Below are 23,105 nucleotides of genomic sequence, written 5' to 3' on the forward strand. Positions count from 1 at the left end.
TTGCCGGGAGAAATATCAATAACCTCAGATATGCAGATGACACCACCCTTATGGCAGAAAGTGAAGAGGAACTCAAAAGCCTCTTGATGAAAGTGAAAGAGGAGACTGAAAAAGTTGGCTTAAAGCTCAACATTCAGAAAACGAAGATCATGGCATCCGGTCCCACCACTTCATGGGAAATAGATGGGGAAACAGTGGAAACAGTGTCAGACTTTATTTTTCTGGGATCCAAAATCACTACAGATGGTGACTGCAGCCATGAAATTAAAAGACGTTTACTCCTTGGAAGGCAAGTTATGACCAACCTAGATAGCATATTGAAAAGCAGAGACATTACTTTGCCAACAAAGGTTCGTCTAGTCAAGGCTATGGTTTTTCCTGTGGTCATGTATGGATGTGAGAGTTGGACTGTGAAGAAGGCTGAGTGCTGAAGAATTGATGCTTTTGAACTGTGGTGTTGGAGAAGACTCTTGAGAGTCCCTTGGACTGCAAGGACATCCAACCAGTCCATTCTGAAGAAGATCAGCCCTGGGATTTCTTTGGAAGGATGATGTTAAAGCTGAAACTCCAGTACTTTGGCTACCTCATGCGAAGAGTTGACTCATTGGAAAAGACCCTGATGCTGGGAGGGATTAGGGGCAGGAGGAGAAGGGGACGACAGAGGATGAGATGGCTAGATGGCATCACTGACTCGATGGACATGAGTCTGAGTGAACTCCGGGAGTTGGTGATGGACAGGGAGGCCTGGTGTGCTGCGATTCATGGGGTCGCAAAGAGTCGGACATGACGGAGAGACTGATCTCATCTGATCTGATCTGATTTTAGTTTAAACCAGTTAATTACTTAGAGCTAGGCAAGGAAACACATTCTGGGTACAAACTCAACTGAACAAATAAAACAATATAAAATTGACAATATAACCTAAAATTGCTGAATATAGGCATACATTGGAAGCACTGTGGTTTCAATTCCAGACCACTGCAATAAAGTAAATACTGCAATAACTCAAGCCATATAAATATTTTGGTTTTCAAGTACGTATAAAAGTTATGTTTATTCTATACTGTAGTCTAAGTGTGCATAGCACTGTGTTTAAAAAATGTATATAATTTAAAAATACTTTATTGCTAAAAAATGTTAACCATCTTCAGTGAGTCATAATCTTTTTGCTGGTGGAGGGTTTGAAATATTGAGAACTACCAAAACATGACATCGAGACACGAAGTAAATAAATGCTGTTAGAAAAACAGCACAGTAGACGTTCTCAATGCAGGGTTACCACAAATGCTCAATTTGTGGAGGGAAAAAAGAAACACAAACAATTATCTGCAAAGGACAATAAAGTGAAACTAGGTAAAATGAGGTATGCCTCCACTAAAAAAGAAAACAACCTTGAAAAAATAGTTGCCCCATTTATAACAAGTCAATACCCAAGTTAACAAAATACTAAAATCTTACCGGAAAATTGGGCAAAGAATATAAAGCAACTAATTACATAAGAAATAATGAAATAAATATGAAAAATGTTCAACCTCACTAGTTGACCTCCTTTAATTATGAAATGCCAATTAACACATTAAGACATTGTTGTTGCTGTTGTTCCTATCAAACAAGCTTTACAATGCCCAATTTTGGAGCGGGTATGATAAAAGACACACACTCAGCACTACTGGTGGGAAAGTGAATCAGTACAATCTATCAGAAAAGCAACTGAGCAATGTACATCAAGAGCCTTACAACTGCACAAACTTTTTAACCTGCTTTTGCACTACTAGAAATTGTTTAAGTAAATAAACAGAGATGTTAGCATGAACCAGAACATTCATGATAAACCTTTTAATAATGCAGATAAACCTGAGAACAAAACAACCAATAATTTAAAAATACTGTTTAAAACTCCTTTCTCTGTGATCTCAGATGACTCTAGCCATCTTAATTATCAATATTACCTTAAGTTAAAACTACCCTAGCCTGCTGCTATATTGAATGAGTATTTTTAACTTCCAATATTGAAGAAACTGATAAAAAGGAGTATGGCTGTTCAGTACATTCACTGGAGGCAGAGTTCTCTCCCGTCCTGGAGGCTCATGATAACAGAGGGAAATTACGAGCAATCACACAAGCTTCTACGTTTAACAGTGCAAAGTATTTAAGAACACTGAAGGATGAGGTCTTTTTTTGACTGGCTTTTGACTATATGTAAGGGAAATCAGCCCTGGGTGTTCTTTGGAAGGAATGATGCTAAAGCTGAAACTCCAGTACTTTGGCCACCTCATGCGAAGAGTTGACTCATTGGAAAAGACTCTGATGCTGGGAGGGATTGGGGGCAGGAGGAGAAGGGGACGACAGAGGATGAAATGGCTGGATGGCATCACCGACTCGATGGACGTGAGTTTGAGTGAACTTCGGGAGTTGGTGATGGACAGGGAGGCCTGGCATGCTGCAATTCATGGGGTCGCAAAGAGTCAGACACGACTGAGCGACTGAACTGAACTGAACTGAAAGGATTCCACTTCAGAGTTCTTCACTCTCAGAATCTGAGCGACCAGTGTGGAAAAGTGACTTAATATCATATAGGAAATATCCAAAAGAACTTAATAAAGCTTGGAAAAGAGAAGGTACAAAACAGCTATCTTCAAAGATATGAAGAGTTGTTAGACAAAGTTCAGACTAACAGCTCTTAAAGTGCAGTCCCTAAATCAGATACATCAGCACCACCTAGTAATTTGTTATAAACGTACATTCCTACTGAATCAGAAATTCTGGGAGTAGAATCCAGAAATCTTGGTATTTAGAAAGCCCTCCAGGTGATTCTGATGCCTGCTAAAACTTGAGAACCCTGACTTAGACCACATAGTTTGTAGAACTACAGGTAAATGGAATAAAGCTTATGGGGAGACTGAATTTGGGCTCCATATAAGAAAAAGCTTCTACTGCTCCAAACTATCTAAAGAGTTCCAGTTAATGAGTTCCCTGTAATTGCAGTTATTCAAACATAATTGGTTCAAGTGGGGAATGTGTTACAGAAGGGTTCAAATATTTGATGACTAATTAAATATTTTGGGGTTTGTTTCTAACTTAGTATACTACCAATTATCATATTGCTTTCCAAGGGAGCCATCTCAAATTCAACATCTTCAAAAATCAAACTTACAATTGTTTCTCTACAAACTAACCTTACCAACTTATTTTAATCTTAAGTCTCAAACTAGAAACCTCGGCAAAATTTTCACTGACTCTCCTTCGGTCCTTATAGTCAATACATCACCAAGTTTTATCAATTCTTTTGTTATTCTGCAGTATGACAGAGATATACTTTAAAATTCATTTTTGGGAAAAGAGTTTCAAGAAAATACCATCCATAACAGTTCATTTCTAGTTAAGTAAGTCTAGGATATCATGAATATCCACTCTACCCCTCAAATTCATGTCTAAGAAAAATCCTGGAGTGGAAAAAAATCTGTTTATCTTTGTTTAACCTGAATTTTTCCAATTCATTCCATGGTCCACATGGTCCTCTCAGAGAAAATCTGGACTTTCCTTTTCAGGCTGTGAAACAATTTATCATTTTCTCAAATGTGAGGCAGAGATCAAGCTCAGGTTCCAAATAACATTTAAGTATTTACCATGGGTCTAGCACTAAAGCTTCAAGAAGCTTATATTGTAGTTGGAAAGGCAGATTAAACACACATTGGCACAGACTATCAGAAATAAAATACAATTTTTGACTTCTAGCAATGTGCTCTTTCCACTATAGCATACCATCCCATTTTCAGATGGCCAAATCTACTTATTCTGGAGGCTTAGTTCTTTTCCTTTGTTTACAATTTTAGAATCCTCTGCCACCTGGAGCCATTTCCTATTAAAGAAAACAGAAATAAGTCTTGAGAATAAATAGATGTTCTTTCCACCTGAAAATTAGTATGCCCACTGAGAACAGGGAACATCTCTGGGCTTCCCTTTATTTACTGAAATCTAGATAGACACAGGGGGCTTAGCAGAGCAAAAGGCACTACTGAATTTACTTATAACACAGTATGTACACTACCATGAAAACAAAAATATGCCTTTTTATTAAAACATGTTGTAAGAAATAAGTCACATATAACATTTAGGGCTGTTTTTTTAATCAAAGCTTCCCTGGTGGCTCAGATGGTAATGAATCTGCCTGCAATGCAAGAGACCCAGGTTCAAGCCCTGGATCAAGAACCCTGTAGAAGGAAATGGCAACCCACTCCTGTATCCCTGCCTAGAAAACTCCATGGGCAGAGGAGCCTGGTGGGCTACAGTCTATTGGGTTGCAAAGAACCAAATGCGAATGAGCAACTAACCCTTACACAAATGGTAGAAAAATAATAAAACAAGCACAGTTCATAAAATATCACCTTATTCAAATGATTAAATCATGGCTGTGTGTGTGTGTGTATGTGTGTGTGTATATAAGCATACAAAATTACTTGAGTATTACTTTAATATATTTTAAAGAAGTAAGTAAATATACTCAATAAAATAGGACTTCAATTTTTTAGTAGAGATAGCAAGTAAGTTGTCAAGATACTTGAGGTGCTAGATGGCTACACCCTAAGCAAATAGAGATATCCAGGTATAGCTCTATTTCAAGTGTTAAACAACTGAAGGGAAAAAACCGTGTGAGTCAAGGGATTCAAAGAGGAGAAATATACATGAAGTGGTAATGGGCAAAGAGGGACTTTCAGGATTGGGAGGTGCCATCCAGGAAAAGAGACATAGGATGGTTTTCATTCCTCAACCACAGAAAGTTTCCAAGTCCCTTTACCCCTATCCTCCTGTCTCAAATTTACAACCCTATGACTTTAGTCAGAAACAAAAGATTTTACAATTAGAAACTGATACAAACTTTAATGTTAGATTTAAATCACCTGTTAGGCTATGTTTACGTTCAACTAAAATGAATATCATAGTGACTGCATATAATGACAAATTATGTATCTTCCATTCAAAGGATGAAAAATATCCGAATAAATGTACAGAATTTAAATTACTTCAATTATCTTTCACTTTACTGAGAATTTATTATGTTTATAAAGAACTAGGCAAAATGCTGGCTAAAGTAAAAAAATGTTAAATGATATAAATGATACAATGATATAAATCAAACGAAAATCTTGGCCCCAATATTTTTTGAATTTCAACAATTTGCTTAGGATATTATTATTACAAAAATAAACAATGAAGAAAATGTTTCTTTCTCGTGCTTAATCAACAGCATAGCTCTAAAACTCCCAACTTAGATGGTATGTGAACTATTTAAGTTAACTCTGTTGACCTTATAACAACTCTGCTGCTACTGCTAAGTCACTTCAGTCGTGTCCAACTCTGTGCGACCCCATAGACGGCAACCCATCAGGCTCCCCCATCCCTGGGATTCTCCAGGCAAGAACACTGGAGTGGGTTGCCATTTCCTTCTCCAATGCAAGAAAGTGAAAAGTGAAAGTGAAGTCGCTTTCTGACTTTTAGCGATCCCATGGACTGCAGCCTACCAGGCTCCTCCTCCATCCATGGGATTTTCCAGGCAAGAGTACTGGAGTGGGGTACAACTCTCTAACCACCATAATAAACAAGTTCAGAAAGTCTTTATTTTTTAAAGATTGAATATGATATGACAAACTCCAAGGTGCTTTAAAAAACAACTATTAGAATTACTAAAGACATTTTAATAACTAAAGTGGTATTAAGCAAAAGAAAAAAAAAACTAAATTGGTCTGTATTTCACACAATAAATACATACATAACTCACAAAAGATAAGCAAAATAAGAAATATCCGAATATTCTACAACCTTATAGTCTATTGTTAAAACTTAAATGGATGCTAACAATTTGAAAATTGGAAAAAAACTGGAGAATGATTTAGTTACATACTACTATAAAAAGACATGGAACTAAAATGCACATACCCCTCATACAAACAGGGCTTCCCTTGTGGCTCAGCTGGTTTAAAGAATCGACCTGCAATGTGGAAGACCGAGGTTCAAACCCTGGGATGGGAAGATCCCCTGGAGAAGGAAAAGGCTACCCGTTGCAATATTCTGGCCTGGAGAATTCTATGGACGGTATAGTCCATGAGATTGCAAAGAGTCAGACATGACTGAGTGCCTTTCACTTTCACTCATACAAATAAGAAATTGAAATAATTGCTTTTGCTGTATAAGTCCATAATACTCAAATCCTACAGGCACAAAGTTAAAATCACTTTAAGTAAGCCTGACTCTTTTTTTTGCCACTTCATTTTTTTAATTGAAGGACATTTGCTTTACAGAATTTTGTGGTTTTCTGTCATACATCAACAAGAATCAGCCATAGGTACACCCATTCCCCTCCCTCCTGAACCTCTCTCCCATTTTCCTCCTCATCCCACATGACTTTTTAAAGTTAAGTTTGTTTAGAATGAGGTAGGGTAAATTCATACCTTTAAACTGACTAAGAGTATAAGTCAGCTATCTAACAGAATTGCAAGGTAAAACAGGTAAGCCACAGGCACAAGTAGTGTGACTGACCTTTTATACATTCATGAAGATCTACCTGACCAGTGATATAACACCTATCAGGAACTCCACAAGGGCATCAAACTCTGTACAACTGAGTTTTAATCTGTTACATTTTGATCTGTTTTGATCTGGTACATTTAGTAAAACAAACTGTCATCCAGGTCCACAAATTGTAAATGTGGTTAAATTAAAAGAGATATGAGTTGTTTTTGTGGGACTTAACCACCTGCCCTCATTAGAAGGTTAAAATCTGATCCAGCATAGAAAGCCATGACTTTTACTTGGGCAGCCCTTGTTGACTAAGTGCTTAAAAAAAAAAAAAAAAAAGCATTTACCATTATAACAGGATAAAAACTAACACCTCAAAGTGTTACCTACTCAGGCCTTTTAACAAATTTGTTAACACTATTAGTTATATTACTCCACCTTTCTCTTAGTGTGAACTGGTATCAATTATTTAGCCAATTCTATAATGTTATTAAAATACCTGCTGATTAAACATGAACCAAAGTGTCACTTAAAAAGAAATGTAAAATAAGTAACATCACTGAATTGCAACAGTCCAAAAAAATCTAAAAATATAAGTTACCTTGGGCAATGACATAAAACATTTCTAGACTTATTTAAAAGTTGTTCTAGGATTAAATTACATGGATTTATTTATTTTTATAATGGCTATTTTAAAGAGTATATTTGGTCCTGCATTATAGAATTATCTTTTAGGCCTGCTAAAATGTTTTTCAACACAAAAAAACATTTTATTAACAAATGAAGGTGACTATTCTAAAAAATAAAATAAAACCTAAACATATATTACATAGCTGACAGGAAATAAATCTTAATTTCTGGCATTGCAATACAGCCCTTCACAAATTCCGTCAAAAATTTAAAAATTTGATGAAACCACCATCTTCAGTTTCCTCAGTTAAAAACCCCTAGGCAGGGGGTACCTGAACAGAAAAGAAGAAAATTCAAACATATACAAATAACTACCACTGTACTGTTTATCTCTTACCGAGCAAGGTAAGAAACAACCTTTTAATACTTTAATTTTGTGAGTATTAAACAACTAGTGTGAAAAACAAGCTGCATGTAAACTATTTCTACTGCCTGAGCTTCAATGACTAGCTGAGGCAACCTGTTATAGGAGGTGTTAATTGGCAAGAGGAGTACAAGTCAGAAGCATGTTCCCCATCGTCCTAACCCAGCAAGGCTAGGTCATTAAAGTGGAAATGAATTCTTTCATGTCGACTTAACCCTTTCAATGCATGCTTTCAGCTGTTTTCTCTCAATTAATTTTAAAAACTTGTTACTTTTTAGAGTTAAAAAAAAATGGTCCAAAAAAAGGTCCTTTGGCTGACAGTTCCAATGTCTACATTATTCAGAAGAGAAGAACAGAGCAAGTTAATTGCATTGTAATATTGCAACGCTCCTCTCTGAAAAACATATAAACTAAACATATTTGCTTATTTTAACACTGAAAAAAGATACAGGATATAGTGTTTAAAATTAGCTCAGAACCATTTAGTCATATAGGGCTCTGATTTACAATTCTGTTTAAGATACATGGGCTAACTCATAATGATAACTTAAGTATCTTAACCTTGGGACACAGTAGTAATAATTTTTTAATTTCCACAATGTTCATATAAGAATCTCCATTATGAAAATGTTTTGAAACACATATAAGTTAAACACCTTTCTAATTAAGTTTCATTATTCTGATAAGGTGCAGAGTCAAAGCATATCCTGATGACTGGTTGCCAAAAAGCCAAAATTCCTTTTATGGCATGATCTCAGAGGTTTCCAGATGGCACATTAATTCTTTAAAAAAAAAAAAAAGACAAAAAGAAGGAAAGAAGAATAAGAATAGGAATTTTAAAATAATGATGCATTGCTTTTGAAATGCCATATGTATAAATACTAATATTCCCATATAATAAGCATTATAGCCATTTAAAACTCAATTACATAAATAATATTCTAAATATTATGATTAAAAAATTAACACACATATGCTACATTTTTCACCACTGAATAATTTTGGAGGTATTTTCCTTAATAAAAATATTATCAGAGTAAGAACTAAACATTAGTAAATCTATAATGCCTAAAACTATGACTCGTGATAAATCAATAAAAAATTACCAGCATGACAACAGAGATGTAATTTCATCTACTGTTGTACAGTAGAGCTCTCAAGTAACTCTAACCAACAATACACTTAACTAAAAACTTGATCAGCAAGGGTTGAGATAATAATAGGCAATGTAATGGTTTGAAGATGTCAAAAAATGAGAATTATACACGCTATATTCCTATACCCTAATATTTATTCTTTTCCTCCCTTTTATCATTCATCTTCTTCTTCCAAGTCTTTTCATCATTGACACACTCAGTTCCTGCCTCTCTGGAAACTGACATTTTCCCTTAGGTCTACTGAGCTCATCCAATATAGCAAACCTAAGGAACTATCGTGGAGTCAACATTTTGAGAATACAAAAATTTCAGTGGGGAACAGGCAGTGGGGTGAGGCAAGGTAGCAGTCAGGGAAAAGGGGAGGTAACACCATTACTTGTTTATAAAGACACCTGATAAGTAACACAGGGACTGGTGGCCTAGTGAATAACGCCGAACTGTGACATTTCTTTCTCTTTAAGACCACTCCTGATACTCACTTTGAAACAGTTTTCACCTACTTAAAAACCTGTGTGTGTAAAATATGCCATAAGCACCAACCACTTTAGCCATTTATGAAATTCGTCTTATTAGAACAGGGACCAACTGTCTCCCATTCTGGGTGACTTTCACTCTGACCCATAGCAATGAAGAAGGAACAAGTACAATGCTTAACTACCTCTGTTATAAAGAAGCATAATTCATAGAGGACTGCTTAGTTAAACTTTTAATTTCCACAATATCCATACAAGAATCCTTATTATGAAAATGTTTTGAAACATGTATGAGTTAAACACCTTTGTAATTAAGTTTCATTATTTTGATAGGGTGTGCTGTCAAAGCATATCCTGATGACTGGTTGCCAAAAAGCCAAAATTCCTTTTATGGCATGATCTCAGAAGCTATAACTTCAAATGTTTAGGAGTGGCTAAAACATGCTATCTTTTATAATTGGACATAGGGTCCCAGAATCAAGGAGAATCTCAAAAGTCCTACAACAGAGCATTAAGGTATTAGAACTGTTTCAAAACAGACCCTACAATTGACTTTAAAGCTTTTATAGGCGCTGATGGCCCTTTTTCCTTTTGTACTGTTCAACTATTTATGTATTTAAATTACAAAACATGTAAAATACAGTCAGCCACAAACTGGTTATTTGGGGAAGCATTCATAATTAAGTAGCTGCTCATCTTCTATAGTATGCAAAGTCATGTATGGAATGTTATACACACATACAAAGAGTGCATGTTTTATTTATTTACTCAACCACCACAGACCTGAGAGCCCAATGCCATGTACTGGTTATACAAAGGTAAACAGGCCCCTGCCCTTAAAAGGTTTACAAACCAGAAGGCAGGCAAGAAAAACTATAAAAGCACCACAAAAGCATATATTGTGGATACAGAAGTCAGAGAACAATGCAAGTTCAATCCCTGGGTCAAGAATATCCCCTGGAGAAGGGCATGGTAACCCATTCCAGTATTCTTGCCTGGAGAACCCCATGGACAGAATAGCTTGGTGGGCTACAGTCCACAGGGTCACAAAGAGTGGGACTCAACTGAAGTGACTTAGCACGCACGCACGGATGCCCTGAATATGTTTACAAACCAGAAGGCAAGCAAGAAAAACTATAAAAGCACCACACAAGCATATATAGTGGACACAGAAGTCAGAGTTATGTACTTGATACAATCTTCCCTTATGCTAAGAACTGAAAAATATGTAGAACTTATCCAAGCAAAACAAAAAGGAGAGGAGTGGCAAGGAAAGGCATCCCAAGCAAAGAAAATAACACATTTAAAGGCATAGAGACACAAAAAAAGCCATTATCCTGCACACTACCATTCAAAAAAATTTTTTTAAATAAAATGGGCTGAAGATCAAACCAGTCAATCCTAAAGGAAATCAACCCTGAATATTCATTGAAAACGACTGATGCTGAAGGTGAAGCTCCAATACTTTGGCTACCTGATATGAAGAGCCAACTCATTGGAAAATACACTGATGCGGGGAAAGATCTGAGGACAAGAGAAGGGCGAGACAGAGGATGAAATGGTTGGATGGTATCAATGACTCAATGGACATGAGTCTGAGAAAACTCCAGGAGATGGTGAAGGACAGGGAACCCTGGCATGCTGCAGTCCACAGTGTCTCAGAGTCAGACACAACTCAGCAACTGAACAACAAATGGATTCTTAAGCAGCCAAACATGAGTTAATACTGCTTCCATTTCAATGAGTATTTTACTGAAGATGTGACTTTTTTCAAAGACCATTTTTAAAAGAAGTGCCTTTTCTTATCCACACTTTAGCCTTTTATGAAAAATGTTCAGCACTTCAGAATACAAATCAGTCTGGAGTTCTCTGACATGCTTAAAAGACACAGTTGTTAAGACAATAGAGAAGATGATGTGCTTTCCATACAAAATGCTGTCATACAGGAAGTAATATGTAGTATCTCTTTGGTTTATGGTATTTGCACAAATATTCTATCTGACTCAATCTTGAGGCCAAGGGCTATTTCTATTTAACATATCAAGTTCTCAAAATAATTTTTTTTTTCTGTGAGTATTTATAAAAAGCTGATTGTGTGATATCCAAGCAATGGGTACCCCTGGAAGAGAAGACACAGTTCAAGACTGTGATTAGTTGGATTACTGATCAGAGGAGCTGAGGGTTAAATGGATGCTACTGTGATCAGCTGTTAGAGCCACTAAGCAGTCATAAGAGCCAGGCTCTAGAGGTGTTAACACAGAATACTAATAACCTTGCCTGTTTGGGTATATCCTGCTTTATATTTTTTCAAATATGTTATTTATCTCATCTAATGAAAGAAGAGAAAGACCAAGGAATGATATATAAGAAAAAGCACCATACATACAGAGGAGAGGGATTTCAAAAAACTTGGAGTGAATAGGAGAGGAAAAAAAAAAGGACTTGGGAAAACTGTGTGCTAGGAACTATGACAGGAGCTAGATATATGATGAACCAATTCCATGCTGTGCTAGTCTTTAAAATGGAGGTAGGAGACAGGACAATTATACAAGTAAATAAACCTCAGGCCACATCCCGAATCTCCAGAATCTGAATGCCTCTTACCACCCACATAATAGCACTCTGGTGATAACTATATACATTACATGAACATAAAATCCATCTATATCTCCCCTTTAACTAATTTTGCTTTTATTCTTATTAGAAATTATCTGAGATCTTCTTTCCTTCCTATTACCTTGTTTAATCAAGACCTGATATTACTATACAAAGTGGAAATTCAAATCAATACAGCTATAGTAACACTATATGTAGCCTATCTACATGGCGGGTTACACCCTGCCCAAAGAGCAACAATATAAGACTACCAAAAGCCATTACAGCAATCAGTTATTCACTGAAAATTAAGCATCCTAACATTTTAGTCTCAGTGGGACTAGTTTTCTTCTGAGTATAAACCACTGAAGTTCATCCTCAAGTAGGGCTGCAAAATAAACTATTAGTTAAGTCTGAATTTAGATAAATGAATACTTTTATGTACATCCCATACAATATTTGAGACATACTTACATTTTTAAAATATTTATTGTTTACCTGAAATTCAAACTTAACTGGGCATCCAGTATTTTTCTTTGTGAACTACGACAACCCTATTCCCAAGTAACAAGTAGTTTCTGTTCTAAGTCCATATTCTAACTCTCTCCCCCATTTCACTTGTTCTGTGTAGCTTAAGCCAGAGGCAACTTTATATTATTACACACACCAACAGCTTTTTCAAAATGAACTGTTACCTCTTTGTCTTCAATTAAGTAATAAAGTGTTCTTGCCAAAAGGTCACTAAGTTTCCTCTTATAGGGGAAAAAAAAAGCACATGAAATTTATATCTTAATGATACACAAATCATATTTTTATTCTTATTGGAAATCAGCATCTACTTTGAAATATCTTCTCTCTCTAAATGTTAAAATAATCATTCATTAAATAACAAATGCGCGTTTTACTTTAGATAAGAAAATACAGTTCTGAGCACATTGTGCACACGACCCTGCTGGTGGGCTCCGCTGCTGACACTGGACTCACCAAGCATACCCAGAGCCACACTCCCTAGTGCCACTAGATTTTCCCTGCGACACACTCTTCTCGTCGTGTTGAGTCCCCATTAAGTAAAACACTGTATAAGGGCTTGGGATTCGCTTGCTCGTAACTTTGTGCAGCACTGGGTCAGTACTCTGCATACTACCATTGCTCGTTGACAGACTACCTAATAGAAAAGGCTACTATCATAACTGAGAGAATTCCACACTAGAGAAACAGGATCCTGCACACACACACAAAGATGCTCAATAAATAACTCCTCAATCTCTTTATAAATAAGTGCAGTTTCGGTTTTTATTTTTTTGATCACTATCTCACCCACAAACATGCCAAGAAAGGCGTTCTGATGCCTCTGTGAGCCAAGCAGACATGAAAATGCCAAAGGCAATCCTATGCTTGTGTGGTCTCCATTAAGAATTGTAGATCCCTTCTCTCGGGAGAAGTATATCCACAAGGCCGAATAAATAAGAGGCTAGAGAAAAGGAAGCTAACAACTCAATGGACATGAATTTGAGCAAACTCCGAGAGATAGTGAAAGACAGGGAAGCCTGGCTTGTTGCAGGTCACGGGGTCGAAAGAGTTGGACATGACCTAGCAACTGAACAACAGAACCTACTTAGAAAGAGACGAAGAAACTGAGATAGGAAACCAATGAGGCAGCAGACTGGACACAAGGCTTATTACTATTTAGGGAATTAAATCCGCCTTAGGCCTAAGAGTAGAAAGTTGCCTCCCTGGCAAGAGAGGCCAGTGAGGCAGTCAGGTGAGCAGCTGAGAGGGAATGAGAGCAAAGTGGCGACTATCCACACAGCAAACAACTAATGCTTTTATCTAACCACTGTTAGTTTCTTTTAAAACTTATTGAGGAGTCACAAAAGACTGTGGTACACTCACTAAACAGCTTATGAAATAAAACATCACTGAAAGTTAGGCTGAAGCTTCTGCATCATCCTCCTGACTGACTGCACCCTCTCCATGACCCCTGTTGTAGCCATTATTCTAATTTTTGGTGATTATCATGCATTTCCTCATACTTTCACTATGTAAGCAGATATAGATAATATATTGTAGTATTTGCATGTTTTAAAATTATATATTAAAACTTAGAACATATTTATTCCTCTACTTGCCTTTTTCCTCTAGTATGTTAATATGGATTAATCATGCAGATATGAGAAGATCACCGACTTTACAAAAGCCCCACTGTTAAGCAAAGTTATATATTTTCCTCCTGATGGACAATTAGGTTGTTTTCAATTTTTTTGATATTATAAACTACATATCAGCAAACTGGGGCCTGTGGGAGAGCCAGCTGACTGTTTTTGAAAATGAAGTTTTGTTGGAATACAGCCAGGCACATTCATTTTGTATTATGTATGGCTGCTTTAACACTACAACGGCAGGATGAAATTGAGTGGTTGCAACAGAAACCATTTGGTCCACAAGTCTTAAAATATTTACGACCCAGACCTTTAAGAAAGGAGTACCAAGGGGTTATAAACAATACTGTTGTGAATGTCCTTGCACCCACATGGGACACCTTCCCTAGGAAATATAATTAGGAAAAGATCTCTCAGGATGCAGGGTTAGCAAATCTTTACCATTACTAGATTTTACCAAAACGCACAAGATGGCTGTACACTACTTCTAGCTTACACAAATGGTTTCCTTCTTCTAATATTCCTATCTTTTGCCCATTTAAAAACATCGCTTTCTTACTGATTTATAGAAACGAAATACATATATTCATGACTAGTGTTTTGTCCATTATATGTTAGATATATATATCTTTCCCAATCTGTGGCTCACCACTTTGCTTTTTACATTTCTTCATGCCTCAGTTTTATCTGAAAAAAAAAAATGAAGATTGTAACAATAATCCAACTTCATATAATCGCTGAAAAGACTGAATGAGTTAATATATTTAAAATATTTAGAACAGTGCCTGGCACATCTAAGTGTTCCACAAATATTAACTACTTAATATTATCTACTTATTTTATCATATCATAAAGGGAAACAAATTTTATGTTTCAATGTAAATTTATCACTGTCCCTTTAGTATTCTCGCTATCATATTTAAGAAATTCTGCCCTACACATTTAATTTTATGTGTTAATAAAGCAATAACCTATCTTGTTTATTTAGTACCTCTGAAAGCTAAGAAAGAACAGCACTTTCTGTTAATTTGATTTCAATTATTATTCACTGTCAGCATATTTTCTTAAAATCTAAGTACAATTCTAATGCTGATCTCTTTAAAGTTCCAATAGAAAGGAGAATCCCCTCCAGAATCTCCAGTCCCACACCATTTTTCTTATTAAAAAGTAAATAAAAGAGGCATCTGTTTACATTCAAGAGAGAGTAATAAAGGACTATATTTACATTCCCAACAGAAACAAAAAATAGACAAAACTATATAAAAGAAAAGCTTGTAAGACATTGTTGATCAGGCAACAAAAGACAGTGACCTCTGAGAACTTGGAAAACAAAGGAGGTAAACCCTGCTACTACCCTAGTTTGTTGCTTTGAGAGTTTCCAAGCTGCAGTGCAGGGGGAAGGAAACCAGGCAGTCTACTGAACTCTCTCAACTGAGATGTTAAGAGCTGAGATTACTGGGAGACCAAAGCAGCAAGAGTCATCGTCAAAGGGTACCAGAGAGAAAATAGCCGCAAAGAGAAAAAAAACCTTGGGATCTTCTGAGGCTCCTCCTTGAATAATCAACTGAGTACTGATCAGTTCAATTGTATGAGGACACTGCATGAGGGCGGGAAAGAACACCAAAAAGACCAGAGAGAGGAGGACCCACCCCTCACACAGCACTGGTGACAAGGCTTAGTCCCATCGGCCAAACAGAAAAACGTTAGAATGCACAAGGCATTGATTATAGACAGAAAGGCCTTGCCTCAATAGTGGAAAAAAACGAGTCTAAGACTAAGCACTGCTCCAGTCTCACCTAACAAGTTATAAAAGCAAAACTAGAAAGACTCAAACAGGTTCCAAAGAATTTAACTGCATCCCATAACAAATATCAAGAATATTTCATAAGAATAAAAAACAGCCAACATACAAGGCAAAACTCACAACGTCAGGCCCTAGTTAAAAAAATGACCAGGCATGCACAATTAGGAGATAAATCAATTAATTAAAACCAATCTAGAATAAACAAAGATGGTAAAAATTAATAGACAAGGATATTAAAATCTTATTATAACTGTCAAAAAGTTAAGTAGAGACATGAAAGACATAAAAATGACCCAAATCAAACTTCTTCTAATGAATGCCACAATTCATCAGTGGCAACAGGATAAAGTATGCATGAATCTAGAGACACTCAGGGGAGCTTTATCTTTAGGGTGTCCACAGATGGTCAAAAAGTGAAAAAAAAGCTGTAAGATGAAAAATACATTGGATAGGATTAATGGAAGATCAGACATTGTACAGGGGGAAAAAAATGAGTGAATTTGAAGACACAGCAATAGGAAATGAAACCAAAGAATTGGAAATAAAATTAACATAGCCATCAAAAACAACAGGACTACTACAAAAACAAAAATATACATGTCACTATGATTTTTGAAAGGGTGGAAAAGGTGGTAGAACAGAAAAAATATTTTTTAAAAATTTCAAACTTTGTTGAAACTTGGTGAAAATAATAAACCTACAGATATGGGAAGCTCAGCAAAACATGAAGCACAAGAAATATGAAGAAACCTACATCACTACCCATCATAACTAAAAATAAGCGATAAGAAAAATCTTTAAAGTATTGCAGAATAAGGAGAGATACAAAGACAATGAAACAGATTTGAAAGTTCAGAAATAAATTCTAACATTTATGATTAATAAATCTTTGATAAAGGAGCCAAGACAATTCAACAGGGAAAGTCTTTTCAAAAGATGGTGTTGAGACAACTAGACATCATCCCCACCTCACATCATGCACAAAGTGGATCACAGAACTAAATGTAAGAGTTAAAATCATAAAGCTCTTAGAAGAAAGTAGAGGAGTAAATCTTCATGCTATGCTATGCTATGCAAAGTCACTTTGTCGTGTCCGACTCTGTGTGATCCCAGAGATGGCAGCACACCAGGCTTCCCCGTCCGTGGGATTCTCCAGGCAAGAACACTGGAGTGGGTTGCCATTTCCTTCTCCAATGCATGAAAGTGAAAAGAGAAAGTGAAGTCGCTCAGTCGTGTCAGATTCCTAGCGACCCCATGGACTGCAGCCCACGAGGCTCCTCCATCTTCATGAACTCTGGCTAAACAATGATTTTTCAATACAACATCAAAGCACAAGTCATAGGACTTGCTTGGCTTCCACTGTAAGGGTCACATGTTAGATCCCTGGTCTGAGAACTAAGATCTCGCATGCCACACAGTGCAGCCAAAGGGGGAAAAGCACAGGTCATAAAAGAAGACTGATCATCATTAAGAAAGTGAAAAGACCAGAAACTATAGAACTCTTATAGGAAAACATAGGCAGAACTCTCTCTGACATAAATCACTGCAAGATCCTCTAGGACCCACCTTCCAGAGTAACAGAAATAAAAACAAAAATAAACAAATGGGACCTAATTAGATTTAAAAGCTTTTGCACAAAGAAGGAAACTATAAGTAAGGTGAAAAGCTAGCCATAAGACTGGGAGAAAATAATAGCAAATGAAACAACTGACAAAGAATTAATCTCCAAAATATACAAGCAGCTCATGCAGCTCTCAATACCAGAAAAATAAACGACCCAATCAAAAAGCGGGCCAAAGAACTAAACAGGCATTTCTCCAAGGAAGACATACAGATGGATAACAGACACATGAAAAGATGCTCAGCATCACTCATTATCAGAGAAATGCAAATCAAAACCACAAAGAAGTATCATCTCATGCAGGTCAGAATGGCTGCCATCAAAGTCTACAAACAATAAATGCTGGAGAGGGTGCAGAGAAAAGGGAACCCTCTTACACTGTTGGTGGGAATGCAAACTAGTACAGTCACTATGGAGAACAGTGTAGAGATTCCTTTAAAAACTGGAAACAGAACTGCCATATGACCCAGCAATCCCACTGCTGGGCATACCACCAAGGAAACCAGAATTGAAAGACACATATGTACCCCAATGTTCATCGCAGCACTGTTTACAATAGCTAGAACATGGAAGCAACCTAGATATCCACCGGCAGATGAATAGGTAAGTAAGTTGTGGTACATACACACAATGGAATATTACTCAGGTATAAAAAAGAATGCATTTGAATCAATTCTAATGAGGTGGATGAAACTGGAGCCTATCATACAGAGTAAAGTAAGTCACAAAGAGAAACATCAATACAGTATACTAACACATATATATGGAATTTAGAAAGATGGTAACGACAACCCTATATGCAAGACAGCAAAAGAGACGCAGATGTAAAGAACAGACTTTTGGACTCTGTGGGAGAAGGCAAGGGCAGGATGATTTGCGAGAAAAGCACTGAAACATGTATATTCCCATATGTAAAACAGATGACCAGTGCAAGTTTGATGCACGAAGCAGAGCACTGAAAGCCAGTGCTCTGGAACAACCCAGAGGGATGGGGTGCAGAGGAAGGTGGCTTCAGGATTGGGGGACACATGTGCAGCTGTGGCTGATCCATGTCAATGTATGCCAAAAACGACCACCATATTATAAAGTAATTAGCCCCCAATTAAAATAAAGAAATTAAATTTTAAAAAGTGAAAAGAGAACCTATAGACTGGAAGAAAATATTTGCAAATCATATAAGGAGGCTTCTGTCCACAATATGTAAAGAACTTTAACAGCTCAATATTAAAAGAAAAATAGTCCCTTTTTTTGTTGTTGTTAGTGGGCAGCAGACCTGCATTACAAAACATATGATGTCCTTCAGGCAAACAAAAAATACCAGATAAAATATACATCCACACAAAAGACAGAACACAGAAAACTAAAAGGATATATGTAAACATATGATTCTTTTTCTTATTATTTAAATCTCTTTAAAATACACTGCTGTGAAAAATAGCACAGCAGTTCCTCAAAAACTTAAAAACAGAAATAATTAATTAACTAATCCAGCAATTCCACTTCTGGGTATATACCCAAAAGAATTAAACTCATTGATTAGAACAGGTATTTGTACACCAATGTCCACAGCAGCATTATTCACAATAGTCAAAAGGTTGAAACAACCCAAACATCCAACATCAGATAAATAAACAAAACGTGGTATATTGTACACGGAATATTATTCAGCCTAAAAAGGAAGGAAATTCTGACACACGGTACAACATGAATGAACCCTGAAGATATTAGGCTAAACAAAACAAGCCAGTCACAAAAGGGCAAATACTGTATCAATTCAGTTCAGTTCAGTCGCTCAGTCATGTCCGACTCTTTGCGACCCCATGAACCACAGCACGCCAGGCCTCCCTGTCCATCACCAACTCCCAGAGCCCACCCAAACTCATGTCCATTGAGTCGGTGATGCAATCCAACCATCTCATCCTCTGTGTCCCCATGTCCTCCTGCCCCCAATCTTTCCCAGCATCAGGGTCTTTTCCAATGAGTCAGCTCTTAGCGTGAGGTGGCCAAAGCATTGGAGTTTCAGCTTCAACATCAGACCTTCCAATGAACATCCAGGACTGATTTCCTTTAGGATGAACTGGTTGGATCTCCTTGCAGTCCAAGGGACTCTCAAGAGTCTTCCCCAACACCACAGTTTACAAGCACCAATTCTTTGGCACTCAGCTTTCTTTATGGTCCAACTCTCACATCCATAACATGAACACTGGAAAAACCATAGCCTCGACTAGACAGACCTTTGTCTGATTCCACTTATACGAGGCACCGAGAGTAGAAACAGAAAGTAAAATGGTGGTTGTCAGGGGTTGGAAGAGAAGGGAACGATGAATTATCGCTTAGTAAGAGGTACAGAGTTTCTGTATGTATGTGTATGTGTCAGTTGCTCAGTCGTGTCCAACTCTTTGCAACCCCATGGACTGTACTGTCTGCCCATGGAATTCTCCAAGCAAAAATACTGGAATGGGTTGCCATTTCCTGCTCCAGGGGATCCCACATTGCAGGCAGATTCTTTACTGTCTGAGTCACCAGGGAAGCCCTCTTTTTCTGTATGTTTCTGCATGGGAAGATGAAAAAGTTTTGGAGTAGAATGGTGGTGTTAAGTGCACAACAGTGTGAATGTACCTAATATCTGAAATGCACACTGAAGAATCGTTAAATGGGCAAATTTTGTTAACAAATATTTTAGTACAGTAAAAGACTACTCAATCAAAAATAGTAAAAATAAACTACAGACTTTATAACAAGTAAGACTAAAAATTATAACAGCAATATACCAGTGCATGCTCAGTCACTAAGTCACATCCAACTCTTTGCCACCCCATGGACTGAAGCCCACCAACCTCCTCTGTCCATGGAATTTCCTAGGCAGGAACAGTAGAGTGGGTTGCCATTTCCTACACCAGGGGATCTCCCCAATCCAAGGATCAAACCTGAGTCTCCTGAACTGGCATGCAGATTCTTTACCACTGAGCCACCTGGGAAGCCCAACATGCCACCATAAGATACAAAATATATTATTTTAACATTCATTTGTTATAAGTGAGGTAATATAATATGACTTGAAGGAGGCAGAAAAAGGAAAAAACAACAAAAGAACAAGTGAGAAAAATACTATGAAATAGTAATATAATAGACTGAAACTTTATTTTCTTGGGCTCCAAAATCACTGTGGACAGATACTGCAGCCATGAATTAAAAGACACTTGCTCCTTGGAAAAAAAGCCATGACAAAACTAGAAAACATATCAAAAAGCAGACACATCACTGTGCTGACAAAGTCTGTATAGTCAAATTTATGGATTCTGCAGTGGTCATTGTACAGATGTGAGAGTTGGATCATAAGGAAGGCTGAGTGCCAAAGAATTGATGCTTTTGAAGTGTGGTGTTGGATAGACTCTTGAGAGTCCCTTGGACTGCAATCAATCAAACCAGTCAATCCTAAAGGAAATCAACTCTGAATATTCATTGGAAGGACTGATGCTGAAGCTGAGGCTCCAATACTTTGGCCACCTGATACAAAGAGCTGACTCGCTGGAAAAGATCCTAATGCTAGGAAAGACTGAAGGCAGGAGGAAAAGGGGGCAACACAGGATGAGACTGTTGGAGGGCATCACTGACTCAATGGAACTCTAGGAAGAAGTGAAGGACAGGGAAGCCTGGCGTGCTGCAGTCCATGGGGCTGCAAAGAGACAGACACAACTGGGTGAACAACAACAGACTGAAACTTAATTATATAAATAATTGCATTAAATGCAAATAATCTTAAAACCTCAGTTTAAAAAGCCAAGATTATCAGAGTGGATTAAAAACAAACAAGACCTACCTATATACTGCTTACAAGAAAGGTACTTCAAGTAGGTTGAATGAAGACCCGAATATATTAACAGGAAAAAGACAGGAAAAGATATACCACATTAATAGCAATCAAAAGAAAGCTGGGATGCTATCAAACAATTTCAGATTACAGAACATTGCAAGAGCTAAAAGAAAACATTATATATCAATAATGAGTCAATATGATCATCTCAAAAGATGCAGAATATGAATTTTAAAAATATCCAACATCCATTTCTGATGAAAACTCAGTAGAAAGTAAAAATAGTAAGTAGAAAACTTCTGTAATCTGATAAAGAACATCTATTTAAAACATACAGCTAATACCACACTTGATGGTGAAATAATAAATGTTTTCCCCCTAAGATCAGGAACAAGACAGGAATGTCTACTTTTACCACTTCTATTCAACATTTTACTGACATTTACAGTCAGTCCAATAAGGAAAGAAATAAAAGGCATCCAGATTGGAAAGGAAAAAGTAAAACTGCCTTTTTTATAGACAAGAAAATCAATAAAATAAAAATACTGCTTATAATAGTATCAAAGATATGAAATACTTGGACATAAACATGACAGGATATAAAAATTCTACACACTGAAAACTACAAAAAATTACTGAGAAAAATTAAAAAGATCTAAAAAAATAGAGAGATAACCTGTGTTCATGGTTGGAGGACTCAATATGGTTAAGATGTCAATACTCCCCAAATTGATGTATAGATCTGATACACCATCAGTCAAAACCCCAGCAGATTTTTATTTATTGAAATTGACATACTTAATTTTTAAGCATATGTGAAGATATAAAAGGCCCTAGTATGGCCAATAACAACATTTAACAATGGCTGTTTAAAAAAAAATCTGGAGGACTAATACAACCTGATTTCAACATGTGTTACAGAGTTCCAGTATTCAAGACTGTGCAATACTGGCTTAAAAAATTAAATATAATGGAATAGAATGGAGATTCCAGATATAGGACCACACATATAGGGAGAACTGATTTCCAATAAGAGTACAATGCAAAGGTAGAGAAAAAATAATCAACAATTGATGCTACAAACAATTGGATATTCACACGCAAAGTTGTTTTAAAAACTGAACATGATCCATATTTTGCATCATATACAAAAATTAATTCAAAATGGATCACAGAACTAAATGTAAAATGTTAAACTATAAAACTTCTTGAAGAAAAGATAAGAGGATATCTTTGTGACCTTAAACTGGCATAAATGTCTTAGATATCACACCAAAGTACGATTTATAACAGAAAATTTTTATAGACTCCAAAGTTAAGAACTCTGCTCTTTGAAAAACACTAACAGAGTAAAAAAATAAGCCAAAGATTGGGAGAAAATATCTGCAAATCACACATTTTATAAAGGACTTATAAAGGAATATATAAAGAACTCACAAAATTCATTAATAGCCCAGTAAAAACTGGGTAGCAAACCTGAATAAAGACCTCACTAAAAAAGATATATAAAGGGACAACAAGCACATGAAAAAATGTTCAATATCATTAGTCATTAAGAAAACGCAAACTAAAAGTATAACCGGATACTACCACCTTTTGGAATGGTTAAAATGAAAAACACACATACCAAATGTTTGCAAGGATGTGAAGTGACTGGAATTCTCACACTTTAATGGGAATGGAAAACAGTAAATCATTTTTGAAAAGTGTGGCAGTTTTCAGTAAGTTAAACACACACTTACCATATAATCTGGCCATTCCACATCTAGGTATTTATCCAAGAGAAATGAAAGATGTACACTGTGGAAAATTCTTCAAGAGATGGGAATACCAGACCACCTGACCTGCATCTTGAGAAACCTATATGCAGGTCAGGAAGCAACAGTTAGAACTGGACATGGAACAACTGATTGGT

At 36.6% G+C, this 23,105-nt stretch overlaps 1 protein-coding gene across 2 annotated transcripts in view; it reads right to left on the minus strand.

Annotated features, from left to right (window-relative positions):
• PSMD14 (proteasome (prosome, macropain) 26S subunit, non-ATPase, 14) overlaps positions 1-23,105 on the minus strand; it is a 110,868-nt gene that overhangs the window by 54,389 nt on the left and 33,374 nt on the right. The window contains exon 2 of one of the 2 annotated variants that reach the window (XM_010858970.1): positions 14,601-14,638. The exons of the other annotated variant lie outside the window; for it this stretch is intronic. The gene's annotated coding sequence lies outside the window, so the exon portion shown is untranslated. The remainder of the gene's footprint in view (positions 1-14,600; positions 14,639-23,105) is intronic. 2 annotated transcript variants of the gene reach the window in all.

Source organism: Bison bison, unplaced genomic scaffold, assembly GCF_000754665.1.
Source record: "Bison bison bison isolate TAMUID 2011002044 unplaced genomic scaffold, Bison_UMD1.0 scf7180017864452, whole genome shotgun sequence".
NCBI lineage: Eukaryota > Metazoa > Chordata > Mammalia > Artiodactyla > Bovidae > Bison > Bison bison.